Here is a 13,407-nt window from a genome sequence, read left to right as displayed (position 1 = left end):
ATGTCTTGCACTCTGACAAAACCACTACAGCCACAAAATTGAGTCTGTTTCCTTTGTTGCTACTAACACTCCTTGCTGAGTTGAATAAAGGTGTTGTGGTATTAGAGGTGGGCATCTATGGCCTCTTTGATGTTGTGATCGACAGCATACTGGCTCACACCAGCTATATCCCCTATAGTTGGCTGGGAGGAACCGGAGATGTAGAAGTTCAGTGTGATTGTCACTTCCATTGCCATGGTTAAAGCAGTTCTGGAGGTTGATTACATCTCTAGGTCTGGCTAAAGGAGATGGTATACATCAGTGACTCCCTCCTTAGTGGTCACTTGATTCAGTTGGTAGAACTCTGAGCCAGAAGCTATGGGTTAATGTTTCACTCCAGGACTTGAGCACATAATCTAGGCTGCTACTCCACTGCAGTACGGAAGGAGTAGTATGTTGTCAGAAGTGCCATTCTTCAGATGAGATGTTAAACCAAGGCCCAATCTGATTGCTCTGGTGAGTCAGATGGATGTTAACGATCCCTTGGCACTGGTAAAAGAGCAAGGTTTTTTTTCCCCCCAGTGTCCTGGCCAACATTCCTCTCTCAACCAAGACTACATAAACAGATTAACTGACTGTTCATCTCATTGCTGTTTGTGGGATCTTAATCTGTGCAAAATGGCTCCAAATTTGCCTACAAAACAAGAGTCAGTGCACTCAGAATAATGAAATGTAGGTTTCTGAAATATGTGGTAAGTCTTTATATAAATGCAAGTGTTTGTTTCTGAGCTTGAGTCATTTTTGATGCAGTTCCTCATGGAGGCCCATTTAGGTCGGGCATGACTGATAGAATCTGTGCAGGGTGAAATGGATGGGTCCTGTACTGCTCTTCTTCATTCAGAAACATCAAATTGAGACTTAATGTGATACTGCTACTGTAGAGTAAGCTGAAACAAATCTCTTGCTGCAACTGCATTGCTGCTTCCCTTCCCTGGTTGCATTGCAAAGATTGCGGCTGCTTCTCTAATCCTCGTTTTTATTTAGCATAAAGCAGAAGAAAAGGAGTCAAGTCAAAAGGTTCACAAATTGCAGTGTCTGAACCTTAATAGACTTTTCAAAGCCACTTAACTACATGAGGTTCAGTGGTAAGAAAGAAAAAAATAATTTTTAATCAATTGATCCATATCTCTCTCTCATTAACCTCACCGGTTATGAGAATATTATTTATGTGCCGAATGATAATCTGTGCATAATGGTATGGATAAACAGCTAGTTAACTATTAACACGTACTTTGAAGTTCACCCAATGAAAATCTTCAGTAAGATTACTCATTTGTGTAAACCTTTTTTCTTAATTATCCTGAAATGGATTATTAATGATTATATATGAGATTATTATAACATTATGAAAATTATATGAAACATTCATTAAGTTGTGAGACCCTTACTAACATCCATGTGGGATTTCTGGAGAGGCACTGGGAACAAAAGAAAAAAAAACTTCACATCAAACTCCACGAGCTATACAGCAATACCACTAGAAATAATAACTTAGTACCGCTAATGTACTTGTAGATCTCAAAATCTATGAATTGGTAGTTGATCAGATCATTATCTAAATTTGAGAACATTTAATAAATCAATTCATGATTTGCACAAAAAAACCTTCCATGTTTAAAAGTTGTTGATGAATATTTGACATAGATTTTAATGGCATTCATTTTAATAGTAATTTATTACTGTATATAAATATTGCTGCAATATGAAAAAAGAATAACCATATCTAACTGCCTTTACTTTAAAAGGCCAAATGTATTTAATATATTCACTTGTATTTTCATTTGTATTGTATTCACTTGTATTGTAACCAAAGTGGAAGTACTATCATGCATCATATTGTGCACATGGTACAGTGTGGTCGAATGCATGCTTGATAGTCGTACTTCACTAAATTCCCAAACACCATTGTTCTTCCAGGGGAGAAAAAGGGTGAAGCAGAGCCAGGTGCCTCATGGTGAGAGGAAAATAGGGTGGAGAGTCATCAGCTGAACCGTTTGATGCAGCTCCTAGCATCTGGCTAAATACCAGCAACAGTAAAGACCTAGGTTCAGGTGGTGCCTGGCCAGAAGTGGAGAATAAAATGGATAGGTTGGGGCAGGTAAATTAGAGGGTAGTATATCAAAAAAAATTGTTTAATTTCTCCTGAACTTTTAAAAAATAATATGTGTACATTTATCAGCAAGGGAAAACAGAAGTACTTTGAGGTTCAGTGGTAAGAAAGAAAAAAATAATTTTTAATCAATTGATCCATATCTCTCTCTCATTAACCTCACCGGTTATGAGAATATTATTTATGTGCCGAATGATAATCTGTGCATAATGGTATGGATAAACAGCTAGTTAACTATTAACACGTACTTTGAAGTTCACCCAATGAAAATCTTCAGTAAGATTACTAATTTGTGTAAACCTTTCTTCTTAATTATCCTGAAATGGATTATTAATGATTATATATGAGATTATTATAACATTATGAAAATTATAACCAAATGTTCATAGTCTTTGGGACAATTTATGGGTAAACACAGGAACTGGGAAAAAGAAACAGATAAATCTGCAGATATGGAACTGCTCTGTGTGTTGCAGTCCAAACATTTCCTGTAAGTCACTCCACAAGCTTCCTGTCACTCAGGACCCCTGGAGAAGCAGTCTAGATGTTCAGGTCTGATGGGGAATAAGGCATACCATGAAAGCATGATTAAAGGCTGCCCTGCCATTTATTAACTATACTGGATTAATTTTGTCATTCACCAATTGTGGCAATTGCAAAATGCAATATAAGCACTAACCTCCCCAGCTCAGGAGACAAGCAATGCCTCATACAGGAAGTATTCTGCAGGTGTCTCAACTATAATTCCATCAGGTCTGCCATCGAGGCAATCTCCACAATGCAAAATGTTTGGCTGTGCAATTTTGGACTGCCTGGACAAAGACAGACTTTGATGTAAAATTTACTCTTTGATGCTAAACACATATTTGGAATCAAAGTAGAAAAACAACTTAGAATTTAAACAAAACAGACAACCATGGAAAGCTATTTCTGATCTAATTTCCAAGAGAAAGCCCCCAAGGAAGCCTCAAAGCTGCCAGCAGGGTTTTCACAAATCAGTTCTTCAAGGTAAAAGTTTATTTTCACCAAGGGTAAAATGAAATGTTCTGATCCATGTGCATGTGGCTTGCAAAGAAGGATCCTACACCACAAGCCCCAGTGCCTCTGTTCAGTAACTCAGGACCCTGACCTTGCCAGAGCTTATTCCCCAGACCAAGACAGAATTTGACTCAGTATGCCATCAAACTGAAGTCAATGAGGGTCAAAGGGAAAACCTTATAGTGGCTGGAGTCATACCTGATGCAATGGAAAATGGTTACATTTGTCGGAGGCCAATCATCGCAGTCCCAGGACATCACTGCAGGAGTTTCTCAGGGAAGCATCCTTGGCCCAATCACCTTCATCTGCTTTTTCCAATGATCTTCCCTCCACCATAAAGTCATGACTGGGGCTGTTCGTTGATGATTCCACAGGTCTTCAACATTCACAGCTCCCCCGATAATGAAGCAACCCATGCTGACCTACAGCAGACAAGCCTGGGATGACAAGTGGTAGGTAGCATTTGCGCCACATCAGCACCAGGTAATGACCATCTCTAACAAGAGAGAGTCTAGCTATCTCCTCTTAATCTTCAATGCTACCACCATCACCAAGTCCACCACCATCAACATTTTGACCACAAGCTTAATTTGATTAGAACAGGACAAAGGCTGGGTACTCTGAAATGAGTGGCTCACATCCTGACCCGTCAAAGCCTCTCCACCATCGACAAGGCTCAGTCGGAAGTGAACAATGGGATTAGATATAATTGGTGCCTGGTTACAAACTCACTCTGCTTAAGTGATTTCAATTAGATACTTATCCAACCAAATAAGTGGTCTTTAATCTTATGAGATCTAATGTTTGCTACTGCTTGTCTATGCAGTACTTTATCAAATGCACTTTGGAAGTCAAGGTATATAACATCGGCTTGACCATCTGCATCCAATATTCTGGTCATTTTTTCAAAGAACTCAGTGAAATTATTGAGGCAGAACTTCTATTTCTGAAGTTTTTTTTATTTGTTCATGGGATGTTGGCGTCGTTGGCAAGGCCAGCATTTATTGCCCATCCCTAATTGTCCTTGAGAAGGTGGTGGTGAGCCGCCTTCTTGAATTGCTGCGGTCTGTGTGGTGAAGGTTCTCCCACAGTGCTGTTAAATAGGGAGTACCAGGATTTTGACCCAGCGACGATGAAGGAACCAAGATTTCCAAGATATGTTGAGTATCCCTAACAACTGCCTAGTTGTCCAAGTTGTCATGTATCACTACTGAAGTCAAACTCATGTACTTATATTTTCCAGGGCTTGATTTCTTCTCTTTCTTACATAGTGAGATCAAATGATTACTCTCCAATTATTGAGAAGCAACCCACATCTTATTGGGCTACTGAAGATATGAGTCAGAAGTGCACACATGACTCCCCATTTCCTTGAGCATTCTGGATCCTGTTGGACTATCAATCTTAATCACATTATTTTTAACCAAAATCAACTCCAGTTACTTATAATGAAGCAATTTTAGCTACACATCTATCCTGTAATACTGGGACTGTAACATTCTCCTCAGAAATGAAAACTGATGCAAAATAACATCAACCGTATCTTTATTTTTGTACATAACCTGCTACGACAAATCCCCCAAAGGGCCATTGCAGTTCTTTATTATTCTCTAGCTTTCAACATAACTGGGAAAAGCCTTGATATCACTAACTGCAATTGTCCATTATTCTATTTTTTCCTAATGCCATCTCAGAATTTATTGGATTTCAGCTTTTTTTATATTTGGTGTCAGCTGTGGTTCAGTGGTAGCACTCTTGCCTCTAAGTCAGAAAGTTGTGGTTTCAAGTCCCACTTCAGAGAGTTGAGCACATAATCTAGGCTGACACTGCAGTACAGTACTGAGGGAGTGCTGCACTGTCAGAGATGCCAACTTTTGGATGAGATGTCTGCCCTCTCAGGTGGATGTAAAAGATCCCATGGCACTATTTTGAAGAAGAGCAGGGGAGTTCTCCCGGTGTCCTGGCCAATATGTATCCCTCAACCAACATCACTAAAACAGATTATCTGGTCATTATCACATTGCTGTTTGTGGGACCTTGCTGTGTGCAAATTGGCTACTGCGTTTCCTACAATGACTGGACTTCAGAAGTACTTCATTGTAAAGCACTTTGGGACTTCCTGAGGTCATGAAAGACACTATATAAATGGAAGTCTTTTTCTTTTTACTCGCCTGTAGTTTTTTGACAATTGAACCTTTTATACTTTGTAAAAAAAATGTTAGCTTAATTTCTCTACTAATAGCCTTATTAAGCCACATTCGCTACAATTTACGCTGAATCCTCCTTTTTTCCTAAGTATATACAAGGCTTCATTGTCCTTTAGCAATGATTTTTTTAAAATCAATTTTTCTTCTATATTACAGTTATGTTAAAAACGTCATTTATCCCAAAGTTCCTCCCTCTATCTCTTCTATTGTGAAGTTACCAAGTTTTGCATGAATTATTTGCTAACTTTATTCAAATAGCATGCGGCTCTCGTATAATGCAGGAAATTGCCCAGTTCCACAAAAGTCTTTTTCAAAATTGTAATTAAAATATTTATTGTTCTTTTCCATAAAATTCAAACATTAACATGTAGAATAACTTGGAAAAAATATTAATATCAACTAAAGTGATCGACATTACAACAGAGAAAACAAGTCCTGCAATTAGCTATCAAACAACTGATTCCTCGACTACCTCGAAGGAAACGTGGAGAGGGAGGTCGGCAATGAAAATGTTGAAGATAACAAATCACATTTATTTAGGGGCAAAAATAGCACCAGCAGTGGAAATATTGTAACAACTACTCCTCCTGAGAGTGGAGTTCACAAGATGAGAAAGGAAAGACATCTCCTGATTATTAGATTTTATATCTGCCTAGATGTGAGAAAATGTCTTTCATACTTGTTCACGGAGTAGGACCTACCACTTCACTGTTTACACTTGGCAAGTGATTGAATCAATAAAAAAAGGAAATCAATTCAAAAGGGCATTGACTGGTACTCCAACACTTTCCTTGGGCATTCTGGGGTAAACTATTTCCGATTGTACCTATGGAGGAGAGAAAACCAGCAGATATTACATGTTTTTTTAAAGGGAGAGACGAAAATCTGCATGCCAATTAACCTGAACCACTGCCACAGATCTTTAATAGTTTGCTCAGGTGTGGCATTAGTGTAGTTCTGAAAGCAAGTTTTCTACCAGCTCTCTCAGATGAGTAGTAAGGTATGAAATGAAGAGGAGTCAAAGGAAATAGGGAGAGAATAAAAAGAGAAAAACAACTAATATTTTAAAAGGGACAGCTTCCCATTTAACATGAAGACTTGGAATGATATGTTGAGAAAGTTCTTTAAGGAGCTCATAACTTCCTCGTAGCGCCTGTCGACAGCCCAGTTTGCTGGATCTGTGATGTGTGGGTTGTAGGGTTAGATCACGTGAGGAGAGCAGCGTTGGAATTCAGCTCAAGAGTTGTAAACTGAAAGTTTAGGAACTGTTCAACGCAGGCAAGAGACACTGTCAGTGTTTGTTTTAACACTTGGGTGAGTGTAAATAATCTTTGGCCAATCTGCACGTTTCTGATTTAATGCAAGGTGAAAAAGGTGGCTGAGTCTTACAGATGTCAAGTAGAAAACTTCTGAGCATGTTGTAAAAGGTTGTTGCCAATACACTCGGGACTGCAAAGGGCAGATATATCGGAAAGCAGCTGAAGATGGCGACTCGATCACCTTTTAGCTGCCCTAGGTACACGTGAAGTGTTCAGATGCAATAACAGCATGTTCCGAGGGCTTTCTGCAAATTGTTTTGATGCAGCTCTCTTGTGCCGTCGGTAAGTTTGGCGTGAAATGAATGAGCCAAGCTCCGGGGGCGGTGGGGGGGGTCCTGAGTTTCACGGTTAACATCATTGCTTATGAAAGTAAATCCAGGAGCATGTACCATAACCGCAACTTATTAAAAAAAAGTTCTTTAAAACACTTTAAAGATTTTTTTAATTGAAAAATTATACCAGCGATAACTCACGTTCCATCCACCGTATCTGTTGATATGTGAGAATCTTGATGGAGTTAAATCAGATTGAATTAGAAAAAATGTTTTGCATTTTGAGTATTTATTTACGAAATGACGCCTGAATCCAACGAAGAGTCCCCAATTTGAGCAGGAGGCGGTGAGAGGTCAGTAAACGCACACACTCCTGGTGCTCAGTCCTGATGGAGACATCATGACCATTGCAGCGAATTATTTCTCGTCCCGCCAACTTTGCGGTGAAACTGCGGCAAGGGGAGGGAAGGGGGATTTGGGAGAAGAGACCACCGCAGGTTCTGGTGAGGAGGTCAACATGTTTACTGTTTTTGTTTTCTCTTTTTGTGAGCAAGACACATCTGCTAGAAGAGGTAGGGTGGGCCGAATGGCCTGGTTTCTGTGCTAATAAATTCTGTGTAAACGCGGATCCCAACCCGCGGGCCAAATATCTGTCGAATTTATTTTCAGCAAATGGTAAAACACAATAAAATAAAACCTGCCAGACGAGTATTAAATTAAACCGCATCGAAACTCTGCCTCACTTTCCGCCAGCACTTTGTTGCCATTCAGTACCCTGCTCCTTCGGATCTGTTTACTTCATGAATTCGAGACATTTTCTGTGGTAGAAATACTGTCTCTTCCCCCCCCCCCCCCACCCACCTTTTATTTAAAATACACTCGGGTTGACGGCTTCTATCCCTAGATTTTAACGGAAGAATAATTTTTAAAAAATAAATACCAGAAATACATATCAGATTTCGGGGTGAAATTATTCCATCGAGGGGGTCACTTTGAATTTTACTTTGCTGCGGATGAAGTCCCTTATCCCTGATACTCAGGCTGAACTCCCTATTAAATTAAAGGGGAGGGGGGGGGGAAGCTGCTGTGCTGTAAATGTCGGCATGGTTGCTAAATATAAAAGGGCAGCGGGAGGGAGAATTTATTTTTTTTTGCTGGCCGCCCCGCCGAGCTGCGTGCGAGGGAGGGGGAAGCTGGAGCGGGCGGTCGCTGCCATGGTGACGGGGCCTGGCGCCCTGTCAGCCCTACTCTGCCGCTGACAGCTGGAAGACTGACAGCGTTGCTATTGTTTTGGAGGCTGTCTCATTGTTGGCAGTGATGAAGCTCTTCGACACGATTGAAATGTTAATGAAACAGATGTAGAACTGCAACAGTGTTGGTTGGCGTCTTCTGTGGCGTGGAATACTTTATTTTACTTTAAAAGATTAAATGTTTGGGGGGGGGGGGAGCTGCAACTTAATTGTCTGCATAGTTGTTTTTGGAAACTCTTTGACATTTTGCATCTTAAATTAGCTCTATTATTGAAATATAATATTTTCCTCATTCTGAAGTCAATCATCTTGTGTAGATTTGTTGGAGGAGAAGGGTGGGAAGCTGAGATTTTGTTACAGAACCATCACATGAGGTCCTTAAAGGAACTGGAAACATATTTAATATAATTTTTGTTACCTTCGTTTCTCTTAAGGGTACCTTTATTGGAAAAAGATTAGAATGTTATGTTTAAAGAAATACTTAATGAAATGCTCATAAAAATGGTTTCTGTGAGCTTTTCCTTATTGTCAGTTGGAAAAAAAACTATGAAACTAACATGCACTAGTTTCTTCCATGTCTTAGTTATTGAATTCTTAGTTCTATAATGACCATACCCTGTTCCCACATTCATTTTTGTAAGAACGATGCAGGAGTGCTGATGCCCAGCCCATTACTCCTCTGACTTTAGTGCTGAGGTGAATGCTGACTGCAAGTAAAACCTTAGACAAATATACTGCCCTCCCAGTGGGCATTCCAGAGATGAAAGGTGTAGAAGGACTGCCAGCTGGGAGGACAGTATATTTATGTAAGATTTTATTTGCAGACAGCGCTCAGCTCAGCATTAAACGAAATTTTTAAGGACTATCATGTTGACCTGTGTTATTTTAGACTGTTGCAGCAATCTGAAAATTAATGTAGGTATGGGTTAATGACTGTGAGTTACATGGAATTGGCATTTAGTAACTGAGTTCGAAAATGAACCAGTGTAGGTAAGTTTTTTGTTTTAAGAAAAACTAAAGATAGATCTCTAATTCACTGCAGTGTTTCTTCCCTTCATCCTGTCTTCAGGTTAGACAGAATGGCAAGAAATAATAGTGAGCTTATCAGGCCTAAATGCTTAAGAAGCATGTCCTGGATGCTGGTGGCAGGTACATACAGCTGCAGTCTGCTCAATCCAGTAACACTGAAGATAGTGTCAGGCCAGGATAGCAGTATTGCTTTGTTCATAATACATTTCTCTCTTTCTATTTGGTAAATTAATGGCATAATCACAATAGATTCTTTCTCAGTACATCAAAACTTACTCAATGCCATCTCTCATTGCATTGTTTATGTTTTTTTAAATAAATGCCCAATAGAAATCTCAGGAATATTTTCTTGGTTGCAGTTGAGATGTTCCGATTTGTAAAAAGCATTGAACATGACCACAAGTGTGTGAATTTTTGAAGAGTTTAAAGTTCAATCTTTATAATAGATTTTCTGTTAGCACCTCTCAAAACCTCCATGAATATGTCAATACCAAAGATCACAGTAGACTTCTTTAACTGCTTCGGCCTTTAAGGACACTGGGGTGACCTCTAAAACAAGGATAACCTTACTTTGTGTTTTCACCCCACTCTTATCTTTCAACTGTCTTCAATTTTGTGAGACCATTCTGAAACAGCAGATCATGTCATCTTCTTTATTGAATCACAGACTCCTTTGCATCCGGCCTACATTTCTTACCATTGCACTCAGTTCTTCCAGTTTTCTTCTTTGTGCCAAAGCATAATTAGATAGCCTGTCTCCCGTCATCTCACTCTTGGGTCTCTACGTCTCTCCCTTGACTCCCCTTTTGCTTTGAAATGCATTGGAATCACAATCCTGGTTATTTGGATATCTCTATGTTAAACATTTCTGATTCATCCCTGAGGTGTGGCTATCCTAGCGTCTCTTCCAGCGTGAAACTACTCTATTAACTAGAGTGAGATAGTTTGGTTTCCGTCCTGGTTCTCACTGTGAAATCAAGGAGGAAATGGTGGTGTTGAATACAGAGATAGATAGATGGATAGCTGAGATGTGGATGCAAAGGTGCCTCAGTCAGGCACATGTTGGGGTGGTCGTAAAGGGATTTGAATATAACTTTTTAAAAACAGGAATTTAAACTTAACAAAAAATTACATTATCCAGTTTTTGTTATACATTTATTAGAATAATTACAAACTTTTTTATTTCTGTTAGATATGAGTGATTGTAAAATCACAACATTTAAGAGGAATTAGATTAACACTTGAAGATAAAGACTTAAATCAACTGCTGGCTAAAATTTAGTGCATTTTGCAAGTGAAATTAGAAAATATAGTAATCAGTCTGTACCCAGAGCTCAGCAAGTGGGAGCCAAACACATCAATGCCAGTACAATGGCAAATATAGTGCAAAAAATATTTTTTTATCTTTTAACAAATTGCCTGTTGTTTCAAGGCAAGCATTTCTGAAAAAGAGAAGGTAAAGCTACCTCAGGTTGTGCTTTCTGTACAAATTACTCCCTGCCTGTAAGTACAGAAGAATATTTTATTCCACACTCTGCAATGCTGGTCTCCTGCTCCACTCTGCAGCATATTTAATCAAATTTTCCGCACTGAAGGGAGTATGGTGACTGATGGGCTGGGTCCCCAGAGTGTGGGAAATTTGAATCTTGTTTGAAGTTAAGGCAGCCTTTGCTGTGGAAAAATATCATTGACTTGGGTAGAAATAGGGGAGGTCATGTTATATGCAACCTTCGTACATTTAATGAATAACTGTTTAAAAAGTAATGTTGAAATTTTATTAATTGAAGACTGAGAAATATGTTCCGTCACTGCATAATAATTATGTCACAATAGTTATTAACAGGAGGGTATAATTGGGAATTATTTTGCAGCTGAGAACTATCATTTCTTAGGTCTGTGAAACCATATACATATTCTAGTTTTCCTAATTGGTTTCTCAATTTCATCAGAATTGCTATCAGTATTAATTGAATTCAGGAAATCTGCAAGCTGTTGATCCAGCTTTAGTTAATATGTGATAATGTACAGATGATCTCTACATGTACAAGAAGGATTTATCATGAAGGAGAGACTTAATGCTTTGATGTGTCAAGTTGTTACAAAATACTGGAAGAAATCATGGCCTAGAAATTAGTTTTACAGGTGTAAAACAGATGCCTAAGTGTGCAATATGGCAGGCGGTGTGCGCGTGCACATTATGCGCGGAAGTGTGCTGCCCACCATATTGGTAAGGACTAAAGTATATGCGTCCAGGGCTCGTGCCCGAACTAGGCATTAGGCCCTTTGCATAAGCAAATTGGAGGTCTAACGCCTGTTTCAGGAGACCTACCTGAAATTGGGCTGCCATGAACGGAGCGGGTACTAGGGCTGCTGCATTCAGGATAACCAAATCTACATCCGGCCTAACCAGCGGACCTTATAGGATTTCATTTCCACACATTCATCTGTTTATTTTTAAAAGGTTTGTGCTGCCTAATTCCATCACTTAAGATGTTTTTTTTTCAGGCTTTGTTAAGAAACCAGGTCATTAGTTTCTAAACTCATTGCAGGTTTTGGAAGAGCTGAAAGTGGATTTTGCCATGGGTAGTCTGTGTGTAAACATTTGGGGAATGGTTGAGTCAAGGGGGTTTTCTGACACATTCAGTGTTTATTTGTATGATAAAATAAATCTGTTTGGATTACTTGACAGGAAATCACCTCATAAATTATTTTGGGAGGTGGACTGCAGAGCCGCAAAGACCCCTGTCTGTGATTTATTGAAATATTTAAACAAGTCGTTGCGTTCTTTTCCAGGAAAGTTTATTCAATCAATATTCAGTCGTTATGAGTGCTGCTAAGGCTTCCAGCACATAGGCTTCTTGCACTATTGGAAGGACCTTGCGCATGAAAGCTTCAAACCCCATTCATGATAAACCTTATTATACATGTAAAGAGCATCTGCACGTCATTACATGTTAAGTGAAGTAGAATCAACAGCTTGCAGATTTCCTGAGTAGCTTTTAATAGAGCTAGGAAACATCTACAACCACTTTTTAAGTGTAGAGATTGTGACTGCAACATAACTTGCTTAGTTTTCCTTTTATCATACTTCCATCAACTATAACAGGTTAGCATCATTGTGGCTGTGATTTTAATAAAAGGAAGCAAATCTTCTATCACAAAAAATCATACTCTATACTGACAGCAGTGGATATCACCACAGTTGTAAAAAAAAGAAAAAACTAATCACTTCAATTTTTATTTTCACAGCACCATTTTGAACAGACCCCTTCACACCAAGGGCTTTTGCTGATCATTTTAGATCAAAATAATGATTTCCCATGAAGTATCTTGAATGAGGAGGAGGAGGAAACTAAAGGTGAGTTGTAAAATGAATTTTCAGGAGAAATTTTGATTATTTTAAATTCTTAATAGCCTCATATCCAAATGACTGCAATTGAGTTTTGTTAGTTCAGTATTACCTTTTAGTATAACAACAATGATTTAAATTTTACACAGAAGTGAGTATTTGTTGTAATACTTTTTTTTAGATGAAAATATATGACTGGGCTCAGATGAAAGACCCCGTAGAATTTTTAGGTGTGGTAAATCCTGAAGCACGATCAGAATTCTTGAAATCATTGATAATTGTTTCAAATTTTAGATATTAATCTTCCTTCCTAGTACTCAGTGTAGCGCAATGATATAATTAGGCTATAAGTTGCAAGGGTCAGAGGAGCAATGAAAAGACCTTTTAGAATAACAAACAAGTTGACTCGCTCATAAACCGTGGAGATCATATGAAAAAGGAAAGAAAAAAGCAAATGAGAGGCTGCCTTTTCCAACAGAATGGGTAAAATAAAACTGAAATTGCAAATTAAATTATTGATGCTCAGAGTACAAGAGATACAATTAGCAGAATCATCCCCTCCTTCCTGAAGATGCCAGGTTGTGATGGGCTGCAGGTAGCATTAATAGTCTAGTAGTTTGCCATAAAGATAATTTGACATGCTTGAATCGAGCCAGTGATAGTCAGCAGCCTGTTTGACTGTCGGATCCTAGCCCAACCCTGCTCTCATCCATCATTGACATGCAGGGTTCCAACAGGGAGCATTGGAATGCAGTCAAGAACAAAAATCCTGGCCAATTTTCCGCTCCCTAGCC

The 13,407-nt window shown here is 38.9% G+C and overlaps 1 protein-coding gene across 2 annotated transcripts in view; it reads left to right on the top strand.

The window, feature by feature from the left end:
- Positions 1 to 6,633: 6,633 nt before the first annotated feature.
- LOC137340045 (fibroblast growth factor receptor 2-like) overlaps positions 6,634 to 13,407 on the top strand; it is a 132,866-nt gene continuing 126,092 nt past the window's right edge. The window contains exons 1-2 of one of the 2 annotated variants that reach the window (XM_068002258.1): positions 6,634 to 6,708; positions 12,514 to 12,622. The gene's annotated coding sequence lies outside the window, so the exon portion shown is untranslated. Of the gene's footprint in view, positions 6,709 to 6,922; positions 6,996 to 12,513; positions 12,623 to 13,407 lie in introns of those variants that run through there. The other variant, XM_068002259.1, reaches the window with a different exon arrangement.

The sequence above is a fragment of the Heptranchias perlo genome, chromosome 21 (assembly GCF_035084215.1).
Source record: "Heptranchias perlo isolate sHepPer1 chromosome 21, sHepPer1.hap1, whole genome shotgun sequence".
NCBI classification, from domain to species: domain Eukaryota; kingdom Metazoa; phylum Chordata; class Chondrichthyes; order Hexanchiformes; family Hexanchidae; genus Heptranchias; species Heptranchias perlo.
Note: the sequence above shows the minus strand (reverse complement) of the source record. Positions and strands in the feature narration are given on the sequence as shown.